This window comes from Chelonoidis abingdonii, chromosome 13, assembly GCF_003597395.2.
Source record: "Chelonoidis abingdonii isolate Lonesome George chromosome 13, CheloAbing_2.0, whole genome shotgun sequence".
NCBI classification, from domain to species: Eukaryota; Metazoa; Chordata; order Testudines; family Testudinidae; genus Chelonoidis; species Chelonoidis abingdonii.
This window is the reverse complement of record NC_133781.1, coordinates 24,327,911-24,343,115: the sequence shown is the minus strand read 5'-3', so window position 1 is coordinate 24,343,115 and position 15,205 is coordinate 24,327,911. Positions and strand designations below refer to the sequence as shown.

Here is a 15,205-nt window from a genome sequence, read left to right as displayed (position 1 = left end):
GCAAAGTCTGAGGTATATGGATCAAGCATTTTGGTTCAGGTCCATTTTTCTATTAAATAAACTTAACTATTTTACTATTGTGATTTTAAATATCAACCTGTAAACTAGGAAAGGTGGTAAAGGAGTGTTTTAACTATCCCAGTCAACGGGGGTATAAAATGTGTTAATTCTTTCTGGTGTTACTCAGTATTGGAGCTTATGTTATCTGCTTAAACTAGCAAGCAGACTGTTTGTGGTGATGTTCCTTTAAAAGAAAAAGGGGAAAGAATGTTGGTGTCAGAAGGTTCCCTAGAGGTTGGGAAATGGCAGTTTGTTTTAAGCATCTGGAAGAGAAGAGAGAAGCAGGACTCTTCAGGAACAGCAGAGAAAATGGGAGAATTAAGTGAGGAAAACTTAATTGGAATTAGGAGAAGCCTGAGCAAGAGTGTGAAGAAAGGAAAACTAAGATGGGGAAAGAGCAAATATATAAAACGATTTAAGAAACAAATCAAAGTTTAGAGGGGGAGAACAGGCACCTCAGTGGAAGAGAAGAATCTTAAATGTTAGCTGTTTATCAGCTTTTTAAAGGGGAAACCTTTGCTGGATGGCATGTAGCTAGTGGGAAGTAGTTGGGGATGTTAATATTGAATAGTTCTTGTGTTGTCTTTAAGAAACCTTTTTAAACTTGTATTTTTAAAAATACTTTCTCTGCCTATTAAAAAGGGGGATGTAGGTGTCAAGATGTTGACTAGAAAAATGGTCACAGGTAGGATCAGGGAAATTTCTAGTTCTTGCCTTTTCCCAGGTCACAGAGAAATTTCTTGTGAATCAACCAAAGACATTAAAAATATGAGTTTGGAGAGGGAATGTTGAAGTATGTGCAAATTGGGAAGAACTATTTTAAACAGGGTTATTCCAGATGGGAGTACAGTTTTCTTTGTTTCTGAGAAGGTTTATGGTATCAGCATGCACTGTGTTTGAGGTGTTAATTTTGCCAAGTTCCAGGGAGTTCAGATTTTTTTTCTTTTAACAGTGGAACTTGCATTATAACTGCATTATTTTAATATAGCTGATGACCTCAGTAAGGGTGAACAAATACCTTTTTGAAGCAGACTCGTTGTGGTACCTATGATGTTTAGTGAGTCCAGATTTGATCTGCTTTTCTCTCAGAGGTAAGAAAGAGACATTGTCATAATCCGGATGGATAAATAAAATGTCTATAATAAACGAAGTCAATAGACAGGCGCTTAAGAATAACATCTCGAAGAATGAAAATCCCTTGACCCTATTACACTGGTGGTCAGTCTTTATATTAAAAATTAGATGACTAATCTGATAGGTTGAATTAACTGCTGTTTCACAGAGTGAATTTCATTAGGGCAGCTGATCTGGAGGTTGAAATGAATAGTGCTGGAAGTAAACAGAATCTGCTGAAGGTATGTATGCATGGTGTGTGACATGCTAAATTGAATGTAGCCATCTACAGTAAGGAGTTGCAGATTTGTATTCTCTCTTGCACAGATAGTATTAGTTGGACGGAATAGTCTGAAGGTGTAAGGCCCCATGCATTCACTGCATTCAAGAGTTTAACTTAAACTGCATGAGCACAATTTAAATTCTTGTAGCAGAACTGGGTTATAAACATACCTGAATTGGTGTTGGCAGGATCAAACCAGGTAAAAATGGCCAGGTGGGGGGAGTAAGGTAGAAACATGTCTTTTATTTATTTATTTAAACCCACTTATACCATGGTTTGACCATACTGTTATAGGTTTCAGTCAATATAGAGTTAACCTTAAATAGCTTTGCATAGATGAAGCCAAAGTGTAAGCATATCCTTACCATAGGGAATGTCCTGCTGTGTCTTGTAACACTGATGCCAAAGTCTACTCTATTTGTGTTGAGTGGCATTTAGGAAGGTATTTTTTATAAAATTATATATATTTCATAATATGGAGGTGGGAAAATATCAGCTACCTGAGACTTTCCCTGTTTGGTATGATGATTAGTCAATCATGGTATAAAATCTTGCTTATTGATTGTGTATCAAAATTATTTCCAACCCACTTGTTTTGTTAGCAAAATTAATCTGTTTCAGGTAATTCACACTGCATATATTAGCAATATATTTAAATAACTTAAACACTGGGTAATTAACACTACATTGTGAATCTGGGATTGTAAATACAGATTGTGTAAATGACCTAACTAAAGAGTACACTTATTGCTAGTCAAAAATATTGCATAGGAAGTAAAATGTTTAAAACAAACGTGAACTGCATATTTTTTCTTTTGTGTTGTCAGACTCATGATCCAAATGGATGCCCTTAAAAGATTTAATCTATGGAAGCTAAAAGTGCTCAAGTGCATTGTTGTTGCACCACTCACCTCTGGTCAACTTGTGAAACTACAGTCGTCAGCCTTAAGAAGTTTTGTCTTGCATAATAGTACCTCATTTGCATTATTCTGTGTACATCACTGTACTTAACGTAGGGAAAAATTGCATGTAATGATATAACATTTACTTTATCTACAGTAATTGAAAAGTTTTTAAAGGCAACCACTGCGTATGGGCATGTACACATGCACATATGGAATAATTACAAATGGTTGCTTTTAGGAGAAAACAGTTACCACATGTTGGGGTCAGATGCTGCAGTTTCCTCTATACTTAGATTAGAAAATAACATTAAGTGAGCATTGTCTGCTTGCAAACTGTCTTTAAGGGTGACCATGATACTTAGATTTTTTTTTTTTAATTCTTTATCTGGCAGATTAATTCTGTTAACAAACCAATTTTTTTACTTTTCAGTTTCAATTTTTTTTCCCCCTCCTATCACCTTTCTGAGTTTCAGGTGAATTTAGTGCATTTGAGAGAAGCTAGGGTCTACAGATAAGGGAAGTGTAAGAAACTGGTATATGAGAGAACTTTGGATTGTACATTTTTTCACCTTTCAAATGTTGATGTCTCGTAATTTATGGTTGAATGGCGTGTGTGCATTCTTTTGCTCTTTTCCTACATTTGGTATGCCACTCGTGTATGATTTATACATGGTGTAAAATATTAGAACTCGGAAGACTACTGTGGCATATTGATGATATATAATCCAATAAGGACAGCCCAGTGAATGGGGAAGTAGCTTGGGATTCTGGAAACCTGGGTTCAATTCCTAGCTGTGCCGGTCTTTCTGTGTGACCTTGGCCAAGCTACTTAATTTCTGTGTCTCAGTTCCCCATCTGTAAAATGGGGGTAATAGTACTTCCTTACCTCATACGGAGGGTCTTAGGATAAATACATTTTAAAGATTGTGAGATGTTTAGGTACTTCTAGTGCCCTTGACTGTTGTCTCTGAGATAGGCCTGGTCTACACTACACAGTTAGGTTGACATCAGCTGTCATGTTGTGGAAATGTCTTCACTTTACATCCTGCTGATGTAAGTGCCTCTTTATGCTGATTTACTAACATCACCTCCTTGATTGGTGTAGAGTCAATGTAATTAGGTTGATGAAGTGTCAATGTAGACACTGTGTTGCTTACATCATCTGTTACTGGCTTTCAGGAGCCATCCCACGATGCCCCACACTGACAATACAATTGAGACCAGCACTCCTGGTGAGGTTGCGTACCTCTGACACAAGAAGCCAAGTCTGCATGCACACAAGTGATTTAATAACTGCAGTGGCTGTATGCCAGTGTAAATTGGGTCGACATAATGCTGTAGTGTTACAGGGATAAGAAAGCATGTTTCAGAAAACACAATCTCCCACCAAACGGAAATCCTAAATATATAAAGCACTCTTTTTTTCATAAAACAGCTCGTTTTCAATAAAGACAACTAACAGTTGTCTATATAGACACACAGTGTGTGGCAAGCTGGAATGTAAATCTGTGCTGCACCGGTATGCTGTGCACTAACTGTCGTGTGACCCTGCTGCTGCACACTGAAAGTTTCTTGGTATGCTTTGATCTACCCTGCTTTTAAACTTAAGAAATCTAAATGCTTATTTAGACAAGCTGTAAATTTGCCCATTGAGAGTTTGTATCTAGAGTAGTGTATGTATGCAGTACAGATTTGGTTGTCTTTGGCTGTAAATTGAAAACAGTAAATGAAAATTGAAAACAGTAAAATTTTAAACCTGTGTGTTTCAAAAACATTTTCCAGAACTTTGAAGCAGAACCCTAAATTAAGTATTTGTTACCAAAGTGCCTGGGCATATTGTCTTTTGAAGATCTCACTTATGGATTGTAAAATTGTGGTTTTGAAACTGATTTTGGCTGGTACCTAATGCTGAAAAGTTATTTACCATGTCTTCGCAGAAGGATCTGATAAGTGTGCTCTGTTGCAATGGATTTTGGGTGATGAGGACAAGGGTTTCCTATTGCAGGAAATGGACAAAACCCCTTTTCACCTGTTACCGGAGTCTGAATTAAATGTAAATTGCTAAAGACTAAAGGTGTAATTGGGTGTGCTGGTTGGTGTCTGTTCATTTGTTTATCAAGGAGATGCATAGCATTTGTGTCTCCAACAGTCTGGGATTTGGTGTATTAGAATGAATATGTCCATAAATATGCTGTGGTGGTGTAGCCATGTCAGTCCCAGGATATTAGAGACTCAGAGTGGGTATGGTAATATCTTTTACGGGACTTATGCTAAATGATCTGTTCCACTTTTTGTGTTTAGCTGTGACACTATGTATATTTCCCAGACCTGAAGAAGAGCTCTGTGTAAGCTTGAAAGCTTCTCTCTCTCTCTCACCAACAGAAGTTGGTCCAATAAAAGATATTACATAACCCACCTTGTCCCTCTATGCCTATAAATATACTTATTCAGAGCTAACTATCCATATGGATTTGGACAGGAAGATGAGTTGTCTTGGTAATTCATGCCTATCTCTAATATACACCTTACCCAGGAAATGGCTTTGCTGTTAGCTTTCACATCTGCTCTCTAGATTCACCACTTTGAGCCACAGTGTCCTGAAGATCCACATTCTTGCTCAGATTCCCACAGCTGATGAAAATGTCTCTCTTTAATACCAAGGTATTCTCTCATCAGCTTACACACAAGGCTCATCTAGTTGCAAAATATCTGCTCACCTACCTGTAAAAAAAAAAAAATCTGTATCTGAGCTTGTGAATAATTGTTGAGTGTTTACACTGTTTAGGGAAACAAGCTATTTGTATATTTTGAAAGTGGAAACACACTTGTTTGTGTTTTGATTAATGTTCTGGAGTTAAAGCTCTGTTACTTAAATAAAGGAGGATTTTTCCTTCCTGTTTTTTTTTTTTTTTTTTTTCCCCCCCCCAGTAGGTTGGTTGTAGGGTGGGAGGGGGGGGTTGTTTATTTTTGAGAGGGCAGAGGAATTTGAGGGAGGAGCCAGGGGAAAAAATTCCACAACAGAGGTTTAAGTCAAAACAATCTTGCAAATACACTTCCCTAAAGGAGAAGAGGCTTGTGTAAAGTATTCTCAATCATTACCTTCATTGCATGGATTTTCCTCCTTCATCCTCCTACTGATATCCCATTACAGCTATTTAAGTTAGTTGGTGCAATATGCCTCTGACAGTCAGTGCATTATAATGGAGATTCTGGCTCCCTTGTACTGTAGCTGTATTATCTGGACATGAGGCAGAACTACATTTTTCCTGTCAAACACAGATGAATGTACTTTCAAGGCTTTGTCTGCCCTGTGGACTGTGCACTGACATAACACCAGTATTGTAGGTATGCTGGTGCATACCTCTTATACAGCAGCACATCTACACTGGAAGTGGCTTGCTTACTCCACGATAAACTACAGCAGTGAAGTGTTATATGTTTCTGCATTAGTGCTAAAATCCTAAGGTAGACAAACCCCAAATCTGCTTTTAATAAATAAATGTCAATATATATTTAACTTTTAAAAGCATAGAAGTTCTATTTCAAAGCAGTATTAGGAGGGGTAAATTTCTCTTTCTGCTGCTATTACACCATTATACACTTTAGCCTCAGTTAAACTCTGTATTTCTGTCAAGTGACCACAAGAGCCCTTAAGGCTGATCCTTTTGCTTTTTATTATTTCAGTAACAACAAAATATAGAAATACAAGACCCTGTCTTCCTGACTGTAATTTGTAAGATAACTCAGTATGGAGCCTGCCTGAAGCAACTCTGATAATCAGATCTATCGCCAAGCATCAGACTTCTAACATTTTGATTAGAGGTAACAAACAGAATCTGAAAATTTTGCTCTTTTGTCAAGAATTCAGGCTGCCAAAGGTATGAATGTCACTGCAGCTTGAATCATTTGTTTTTCACATTTTGTCTTTGCTCTTAAAATAAATATAAAGGTAAAGGTTAGCCATGGTTATTTGGAGCTCACTTTCTTTACCCTTTTTTTTTTTTTAAGGGAAAGAATTGATGGTTTAGACCAGAGCGCAGGGCCAATGTTAGTATTTTACAGAAGGGTAAAGAGAGACCAAATAAGGGACATTAACTGAGAGGAGTCCTTCAGAAGGTGTATTGCTTCAAACAGCAGTCATTTGATGTGGACTGTTGCATCATAATTTTGTTGCAGTTTGCTATATAAAAAGATTTTTAGTTCAAAGACCTATTGTATATTGGTAGCTTGCTGATTCGCTTACCAAGGCAAATTATGTCTTAAGTCTATAGCAAATGAAATCCTTAAGCCCCAAAAATGTGACCCAGAACAATGAAATTTCTCTCCACTGCAAGATGTGGTACTAAATTATACAGTTTCAGTTTTTAAATTAAATATCTCCTTATTTAACAATAGCCCATTGCTTCAAATATTTGTCAAACCGTGTAAAATGCTGCGTGTTCAAGGAGATGAAATGTTAAGGACTATATTAAGTTTCTCAAGGATCTCCCTGTTTGTAAATGTCAGGGTTCCTTTCCCACTCTGAACTCTGGGGCACAGATGTGGGGACCCACATGGACCCCTGCCCCCAGCTTATTTCTACCAACTTAAGTTAAAAACTTCCCCAAGGCATAAATTCCTTCATTGCCCTTGGTATCAGTGCCACCACCAAATGATTTAAACAAACATTCAGGGAGGGTCACTTGGAGCCCTACCTCCCCCAAAACATCCCCCCAGGCCCCTACACTCCTTTCCTGGGGAGGCTTGAGAATAATATCCTAACCAACTGGTTACAAAGTGAGCACAGATAAAAACCCTTGGGTCTTTTGGACACTGAAAAACAATCAGTTCTTAAAAGAAGTTTATTATAAAAAAAAAAAAAAAAAATCACCTCTGTAAACCAGGATGGAAAGATTAACTTACAGGGGGAACAAAAAGATTCAAAACACTGAGGATTCCCCTCTAGGCAAAACTTTTAAGTTACCAAAAAAAAAAAAAAAAAAGAGAGGAATAATCTCCCTCTTAACCTAGGGGAAATTCACAAGCTGAAACAAAAGATAATCTAACACATTTCCTTGCTATTACTTACTATATCTATAATATTAGATGTATCATTTCAGTAGGCTGGATTACTTGTTTCAGTCTCTCTTTGTCTCAGAGAGAACCACAAACAGCAAAGCAAAAAGGAAAACCTTCCCCCACAGATTTTGAAAGTATTCTCCCCTATTGGTCCTTTTTGGTCAGGTGCCAACCAGGTTATTTTTGCTTCTTACCTTTATAGTGTATACAGCATGGCCAGAGGGGCACGGAGAGTGTTAGCAGGAGCCTTATTCCCTGCAAGGGAGGAAGGTTTGCTATAGATTAGAGCACCTGAAGCCAATTAGAGCACCCGCATTAGTCATGTGATAAAAACCCTGCCTTCAGTCAGACAGTGTGGAGTTGGAGTAGGTAGGTTTGCTGGAGCAGAGAGCAGTTTGGAGGAGTTGGGAGAGGAGAACAGTTTTGAAGAGAGACAAAAGGAAAGTTTGGAGGAGTGCTGCGGCTGGGCTGAGAAATCCAAAAGAAACCCTAGGTAAGGGCACCTGGCTTGTGTAGAAGGAGGGCAAGAAGCCCTTCACAAGCTGAAGGGCAGGAGAGGGAAGTTAGCCCAGGAGAAGGAACCGCTAGTTCAAGTAGTTCACCACAAACCTCAGGGCCCCTGGGTTGGGACCTGGAGAAGAGGGTGGGCCCAGGTCCCTCCCTCTCCACTCCCCTCCTCAAGGACACTAGTGGGGTAATTAAAATACCGATTCAGAGGCAAGCAATGGCGACCTGAACCTTCCCCTAAGAAGAGAAAGCTCGAGACCCAGCATAACAGTACCGGCAATTTGCCACAATAGGTAAAGGAGGGATTTTATGCTACCCTTAGCTGTATGTTCATGATAGTAAATAAATCAGGTTTCACCAATGGTATTGTAAGAAGATGCATGAGGTTTTAGCAGTGTCTCCTGCAGCAGAAACTGAGGGAAGACTCCTAGAATCCTGGAGAGCGGTGAGTGTGCATAGGTGGGTGCTTTGCTTCCTTCTGCTCTATGATATGGGATCTTTGTCCCCACTGTGAGCCTCATACTTAAAACTGAAAAAAGTAAATTTTAAATCAATCTGTATATAGTCCAATAAGCTTTGTTCCAACTCCTGTTTCTCTGTTGGGTTTGAGTAGTTGATTTAAAGTACTGGTTTTTGGTTTTGATTTTTGGAGGGACTTGTCCTTCCAGTTGGAAGGTAGAATAATGATAAAAGATGCAGTAGAACTTAATAAGCTCTTCGCTGATAGAAAAGTGGCATAGGGAGTTTATGCCACTAGAAATATTTTTTTCTGTCTTTCCCTTTTATGTAGAATAATATTCAGTCAAAATATCCTTGTTTGCTAGCATTATTGCAAAGGTTAGGTTGGTAGCTGCTTCTTTTATCCACCGACCTCCTGGGTCAGTGTTCTGTTTTTTATGCAGAGCTCTTTTTGTTCTTGGTCATGAGATGTCTAAGTTGTTCATTTCTGTCGTCAATACATATATTACAAACTCTCTGTATTCCTGTATGCTGCATCTGTGTTTGTTACCCCTTCATGTGAGATTCTTCTGCAGTTGTATGAGCTTTACAGATAATTCTCTTAATTCTTTGTTCTTTGAGGCTATTCCTTGTGTGTATCCCACTGTGGGTAAACATGTGCTCCTTGCATCTGAGACCAGAGAATTCTTGCAAGAGGTGTCTGTTAATTTAATCCACACCTGTGCTCTTTTCCTCCTCCTGCTCTGCACTGATGGTAAAAGGGTCAATGCAGACTGACTGCATCTCAGAGTCTTTCTGTCTGCCGCATGGCCTGCGTTGGAATATTCCCCATGTTTTCCAGGGAGGTTTTTTTTGGTCCTATTGTAAAGGTACGTGGTTCACAGCTCTTGACTCGAAAGACACGTGCTTTCATGTGGACATTCACCTTTCCCACAGAAGATTCTATAGGTTTGTGTTGGATCCCAAACATTACCAATACTGGGTACTTCTGTTTTGGCCCTGCCACAGCATGCAAGGTCTTCACAAAAGTGTTTTTTCAGTAGTAGTAGCACAGCTGAGATGAGTGTCAGAATCATCAGGCAGTCAGCTGAGATTGGAGCAGGGGCTGGCTAGCATGGAAACGGGCACAGCTGGAGCAGGGGTAGTCTATCAGAACTACTAGGCAATGGGAATATTCCTGGCCATGTAATGTTGAGCCGACTGGAGACACTGCTTCCCTTAGGAATTTACATACCTACCGTGGGATCACCTGGGTGAATCCTTACCTGTGGATTGGCTGAAGCCTGGCTGAATGTCGTGTAGCCTATCACAAGACCTGTAGGTAATTACCTACAGAGGCTCATCACACTTTCTGGCTCGGGGGATGACTCATCAGGTTTAAACTGGCTCAAGCAGGCTCAGAAGTAATTCAGGGATGACTCCTCAGGTGTAAACAGTCTTAGACTGAGCGGTAACTCAGAGATTACTCATCACATTTTCCTGTATTTAGATGACTAGCTTCTGAACAGCTGGTCCTGCCTAGAAGTCATGGCATCAACTTTATTGCTACTCCACTTCCTAGCATCTTTGGGATTCTGTGTAAACATGGAGAAGTCTAACCTGACTCCGATGCAGACAGTAGAATTTATAGGAGCAGCCCTAGACTGTCAGAGCCAAGGGCTTATCTCCCCACGACAGAGTTCATGCCATGGGCACTCTGATAGACCACATTACGCGCAACACTTGACGATTAGTTTGGATATGCCTTACTTTTTTCGGGCACATAATGTCATTTACTTCTGTGGCTCTCTCATTGTGGATCGGCTGCAGATATATAAAATTTGTATCCATGCAGGGCGTACGCTCGTGCTTTCTCTCTCTTCTAAAAAAAAAAAATCAGAATACTTAACAGTGGGGGCTAGAGGGCTTAGACGGCAGTGTGCAATTTCATATTATAAATAAAAGGAGCTTTTCATTCCTAGAGTACTGATTCAGATACAGAATCAGGTCCATAGGATTTGAAGATCATTAATATCTACACCCATTATAGGTAGCTTGTGTGAAATTAATTGGTGACCTTAGGGCAGTTCCTAATAACCAGAAACCCATATTGCAGAAATTGCCGTCTCCCTTGTTGGCACACATGGCTGTCTACTTTTTCTCTCTAACCCTCAAGAAGTGGTGCCTTCAATGGGTAAGATGGCATGGGAAAGTTTTTGTACTATTAGTATTTTAAATTTATGGAGCAGAGGCACGGCAACTTCAATTTATTATTCTGGTAATAGTTACACTTCATGAGCCTCCCAAAAATCAGATCTACACAGTTTGGCACAGTTGCTAGTGCATAAACAAAAGGCTCAGGACTAGAATGGTGGGAGGCAGTTGGGAGGGAGTTCTGAAGGTCAGGATTGATGGGCATTGGCAGAGGTAAGGTGGGAGACCTAGGACTGTTACAGTGGGGGAGTGTATGTGGGAGGGGAAGTAGGGACAGTTGCAGAGAACTGGAATAGCAGAGTTGCTGTAGGTTTTGACTGAAATGCATTGACACAGATGTGGGAGTGTTGTAGGTCAGGATTGCAGTGTGATGGTGGAGCTAAGTAAGAGAACTTGCCATAGTTCTTACCTGCACTAAGCTTGACTCAAGTAAAGTGAAAGATTAATAGTACTAACTTCACTGTTAGGAGGGAAAGCAAAGCAAACTAAAGATTGGTTAATCAATTTCAGATTTTGTTTGGGTTTCTTGTATGAATCTTCTTCTAAAAAACAATATATCTGTACTTGAGTTTGACAGTTGTGCCCTGAAGTATTGATTTCTCACCCTTTCGTTCCTTGGTAACAATCAAATTATGAGCAGGTTTGCTAGCTGTGGTAGATGTCTCAAATATAACGAAACCAAGACCCTGTGTTTATTATTATACTCCAACTAATCACTGTGAGGTGTTTGACAGTGTGAACTAATTCTATTTTTCAACTGAAATATTGTAAGGTTCTTTATATATATGTAAAAATATGCAAGTTAGGCAATATGTACCAGTAACTACTAGGGACACTGGAAGAGTTATGATTCCAGTGGAGTTGATTTGGATTTGCGAGTGTCTTGAATATTCCCCACCTCCCCCCCTGTGGATTTTTTTTAAAGAGTTCTTATGCATATATATCCAGGAGATAAGTACACTGTGGTCAAGAATGATGACATCCTTCTGATGAGATTAAAATGGATTTAATTCAATCCTGATTCTTTTGGATGGGGGAACACCAGTGATGTGGTGATACTGTGATTTTCTAAAAGCCTTGGTTCAGAACAGAGCAGCAAAATAAGCCACTTGGGACAATGTTCAGCAGTAAACGTTTTCTAGCTTCAGTGAAGAAGTCGTCTGTTGTCTGGGGAAAACAAGTCTTCTGGCCTGGCTGGCTGATTCAGCAAACATACTCCTGGCTCTTTAATGGCGGCAAAGTGCCAAACTTCTTATTAAATAACTTAGTTAATATCAAATTTACTATCTAAACTATTGCATATTAAATATAAGGAAGGATGGTCTCGTGTGATTGAGAAGCTTGGGGATCTGCTATAAACTTCCTGTATGACCTAAATCAAGTCTCTTATATTTTGCCTCCATTTCCCCACTTGAAATGTGCAGAATGCTGATGGTTTTGTAAGGCTTAATTTGTTATACCTGTAAAACTCTTTGAGATCATCAGAAGAAGGGTGCTGTAGAAGTACAAAGATGAAACACCAGAGGTTTGTGCAATTAAAAGAAGAAAAAATTAGGAAGTGCAGAAGTTACGGTTTTGAGTGCATTAATTCATCTACACTGTACATTCTGTATGTTTTAAGAGATCTAGATTGTAGTCTAAACAGTAAAATATGATTCAGTAATGCATGTTTTATTACAAGAATACATTCTTTGTTAGTGTCCTAATAATGGGCATCAAGTCAAAATCCTATTTGACTCTGGTCTTGCCTTCTGAAAGCAATATATAGAGTATCTCAGAAATGAACTGTTAACTTAGCTGTGTAACAGAGCCAAAAAAAAAAAAAAGTGGGAGTTAAATCCTGGGATGCAAGGAATTGGTTTGATCAAATTTTGGTGGACAACAGAAAACGGGGAATAGCACTCCACACCCATTTCCTTCCTAACCTGCATTCTACTGTTTCTGGGGTGGGGGGAATCTTAATAGTCATCATTTTATTGCTATTAATTTAGTTAAGAAGCTTGGTATATGACTGCTTTTATGTCTGGTACAAAGATACCAGTTTGCATAATTATCAGTAAAAAATGCTATTCTATTATGTAAAGTGAATCTGTCAAACAGACAATATAGGTTTTCATGTTTGTATCTTAGGCCTTGTCTACACTGTCACTTTACCGTGCTGAAACTTTCTCGCTCAGGCTGTGAAGAAACACCCCTGAGCGATTCAAGTTTCAGCACTGTAAAGTGGCAGCGTAGACAGTGCACCAGTGCTGGGAGCTGCGCCCCTTGTGGGGGTGGGTTTTTTTTACACTGCTGGGAGAACTCTCTTCTAGTGCTAGCACCATGACTACAAATTGCTTATGTTAAAAGTAAAACACATTTTTATGTTGTCATGGTATAATTCCCCACTCTGAACCTTAGCGTCCAAAAGATGGGGTACCAGCATGAATTCCTCTAAGCTTGACTACCAGCTTAGAACCTGTAGCGCTGCCACCAACCAGGAATTCCAGTGCCTGGTTTATGTTTGTTTCATATTTGCAATGTGTATTTTGCTGGAGCGAATTTTAATTTGTACTTGTATACTCAGGCTGGCAGAGGGACATTCCCAGTATATAGCTGAAAGACCCCTGTTACCTTTCATTTTTAATTTACAAAGATAATTTTACTGATTTTCTCGCTTTAATTAAAAGTTTCTTGCGTAAGAACCTGTTTTTTTTTTTATTTGGTTGAACCCAGGGGACGGGGTCTGGATTTCACATGGAACTTGGTGAGAAAGGAGGAACAGGGAGAGAGGCTAATTTCTCTCTTGTTGGATTACTGTCTCTCTCAGGAAAGTCGGGAGAGGAGAGAGAAGGAGGGGAAGGTGCATTTCCTCTCTGTTTAAGTTTCAAGGAGTTAATCACAGTGATCTTCCAGGGTAACCAGGAGGGAAGCTGGCAGAGGCAACGTGGAGGAAAAGTTTTACTTTCCTTCGGGTAAGATCCGAGGGTCTGGTCTTGGGTTCCCCGGCAAAGTTTAGGGACCAGAGCGTAGTATTCAAGTCACAAATTAAAATCCTTTCAGCAAAAATACAAATTTGAACTCCTCCAGCCAAATACACATATTGCAAATAAAGAAAACAAACTAAGCCTAACTCGCTTATCTATCCTAGTACTCTACTTATTCTTGAACCTTATAAGAGCCTGTATCGGAGGAGATTGGAGAGAAACTGGTTTTGCACGTCTGGGTCCCTCTCAGAACCCAGAGCAGACTGCAACCAAAACCAAAAACTAAACAGCCCACACACAAAAACTTCCTCGTCCCTCAAGATTTGAAAGTTGAAAGTATCCTGTCCCCTGATTGGTCCTCTGGTCAGGTGACAGCCAGGCTCACAGGTCTTGTTAACCCTTTACAGGCAAAAGAGATATGAAGTACTTCTGTTCTATTAACTCTTACTTATCTGTTTATGACATGTATTTATCTTTTTCCCCCCCTTCCAACTGCAAATTCACCTGATATCTGAAACCTCAGCTGGGTTTTTCCATTCTTTTACATTATCACCTGTAATTGCTTCTGCAGGCCAAATTTAGCCCCTTGTCTGCAGTACGATTGCACTGCTGTAACTGCATGGCGAAACTTGGTCCTGCAGTTGGAACTTTGGTTAACAGTTTTGTGGATGATGTGTAATCCAGAACAGAATCCAGCTCCCTCTCCCATAGCCTTTCTAAGTATAACAGCACTTAAACATCAGCAAAGACTTTTGATTAATTCTGCTTGTCAGTTTGATTACAACATGTTCAGTGCCTGAAAATAGCTTAGTTACTAAAATGACAAACGTATTGTCTTGACAATGAAAATAAAGTACTGCTTCATGGGAAATTGCAGAGGTTCTATTCTGCCTGACCATTTTAGATGGTGGTTACCAGTGCCTTGGATTCATTTCTTTTTAAAAGTAAGCGTGTGTGTTCTAGTTCCATTTTTTTTTCGGTCCTTTTTTTGCACAGGAAAGATGCCTTAATTATCGTATGTGTGTTATTAATGAATGTGATTAATATACAAAGCAGAGTTGCTAGCAAGTTTGGCTCTGTAGGACTTTATTTTTTAAGTAACCTTGGTGCATCGAACTAGATGTGGAGATCAGTATCTTTGAAACAGATTTGTGATCATTTGTCACCGAGCCAATAAAGGTATGTCATAGTGGTGACACATTTAGGCTTCAGAGAATGGAATTGGTCTGCCTATACTGCAGTACCATGTTCTTTGTATAAGCTAAGGGCTGCTTCATGTTGAGAGGTGTGGAAAGGAGAATTTGTTAGCTCTTAACCTGCAGTGGGGATGGAACTTTTTTTTTTTTTTAAATTCTCTAACTTAAGCTAGAAGCCTCCTGTTGTAATTCTCCTTGTCTCTACTATTGTTATGCTCCTCTTTTACTTCTTGGTTGCTGCTTTGTCAGATGATTTTACAGGGCTGCAATGTCGGCATTTTCAATATTACTTGGAGTTCAATTTCCTAAATGACAGACATAAAACTTTGTTTTTACACAACATCTTTCTATCAAAGGATCTCAAAATGCTTTGGCCAGGTCTACACTGCGACTTTAAATCGGTTTAATGGCCGATATACCGATTTAACGCTGTATCCGTTCACACGACGTCGTCATTAATATCGA

General features: G+C 39.3%; 1 protein-coding gene across 7 annotated transcripts in view; it reads left to right on the top strand.

The window, feature by feature from the left end:
• Positions 1-15,205, top strand: part of TEX2 (testis expressed 2) — a 126,791-nt gene that overhangs the window by 38,091 nt on the left and 73,495 nt on the right. For 2 of the 7 annotated variants that reach the window (XM_075071851.1, XM_075071852.1), the window contains one exon: positions 6,046-6,183. The exons of 4 other annotated variants lie outside the window; for them this stretch is intronic. The gene's annotated coding sequence lies outside the window, so the exon portion shown is untranslated. Of the gene's footprint in view, positions 1-6,045; positions 6,184-12,049; positions 12,104-15,205 lie in introns of those variants that run through there. One more of the 7 variants, XM_032805638.2, reaches the window with a different exon arrangement.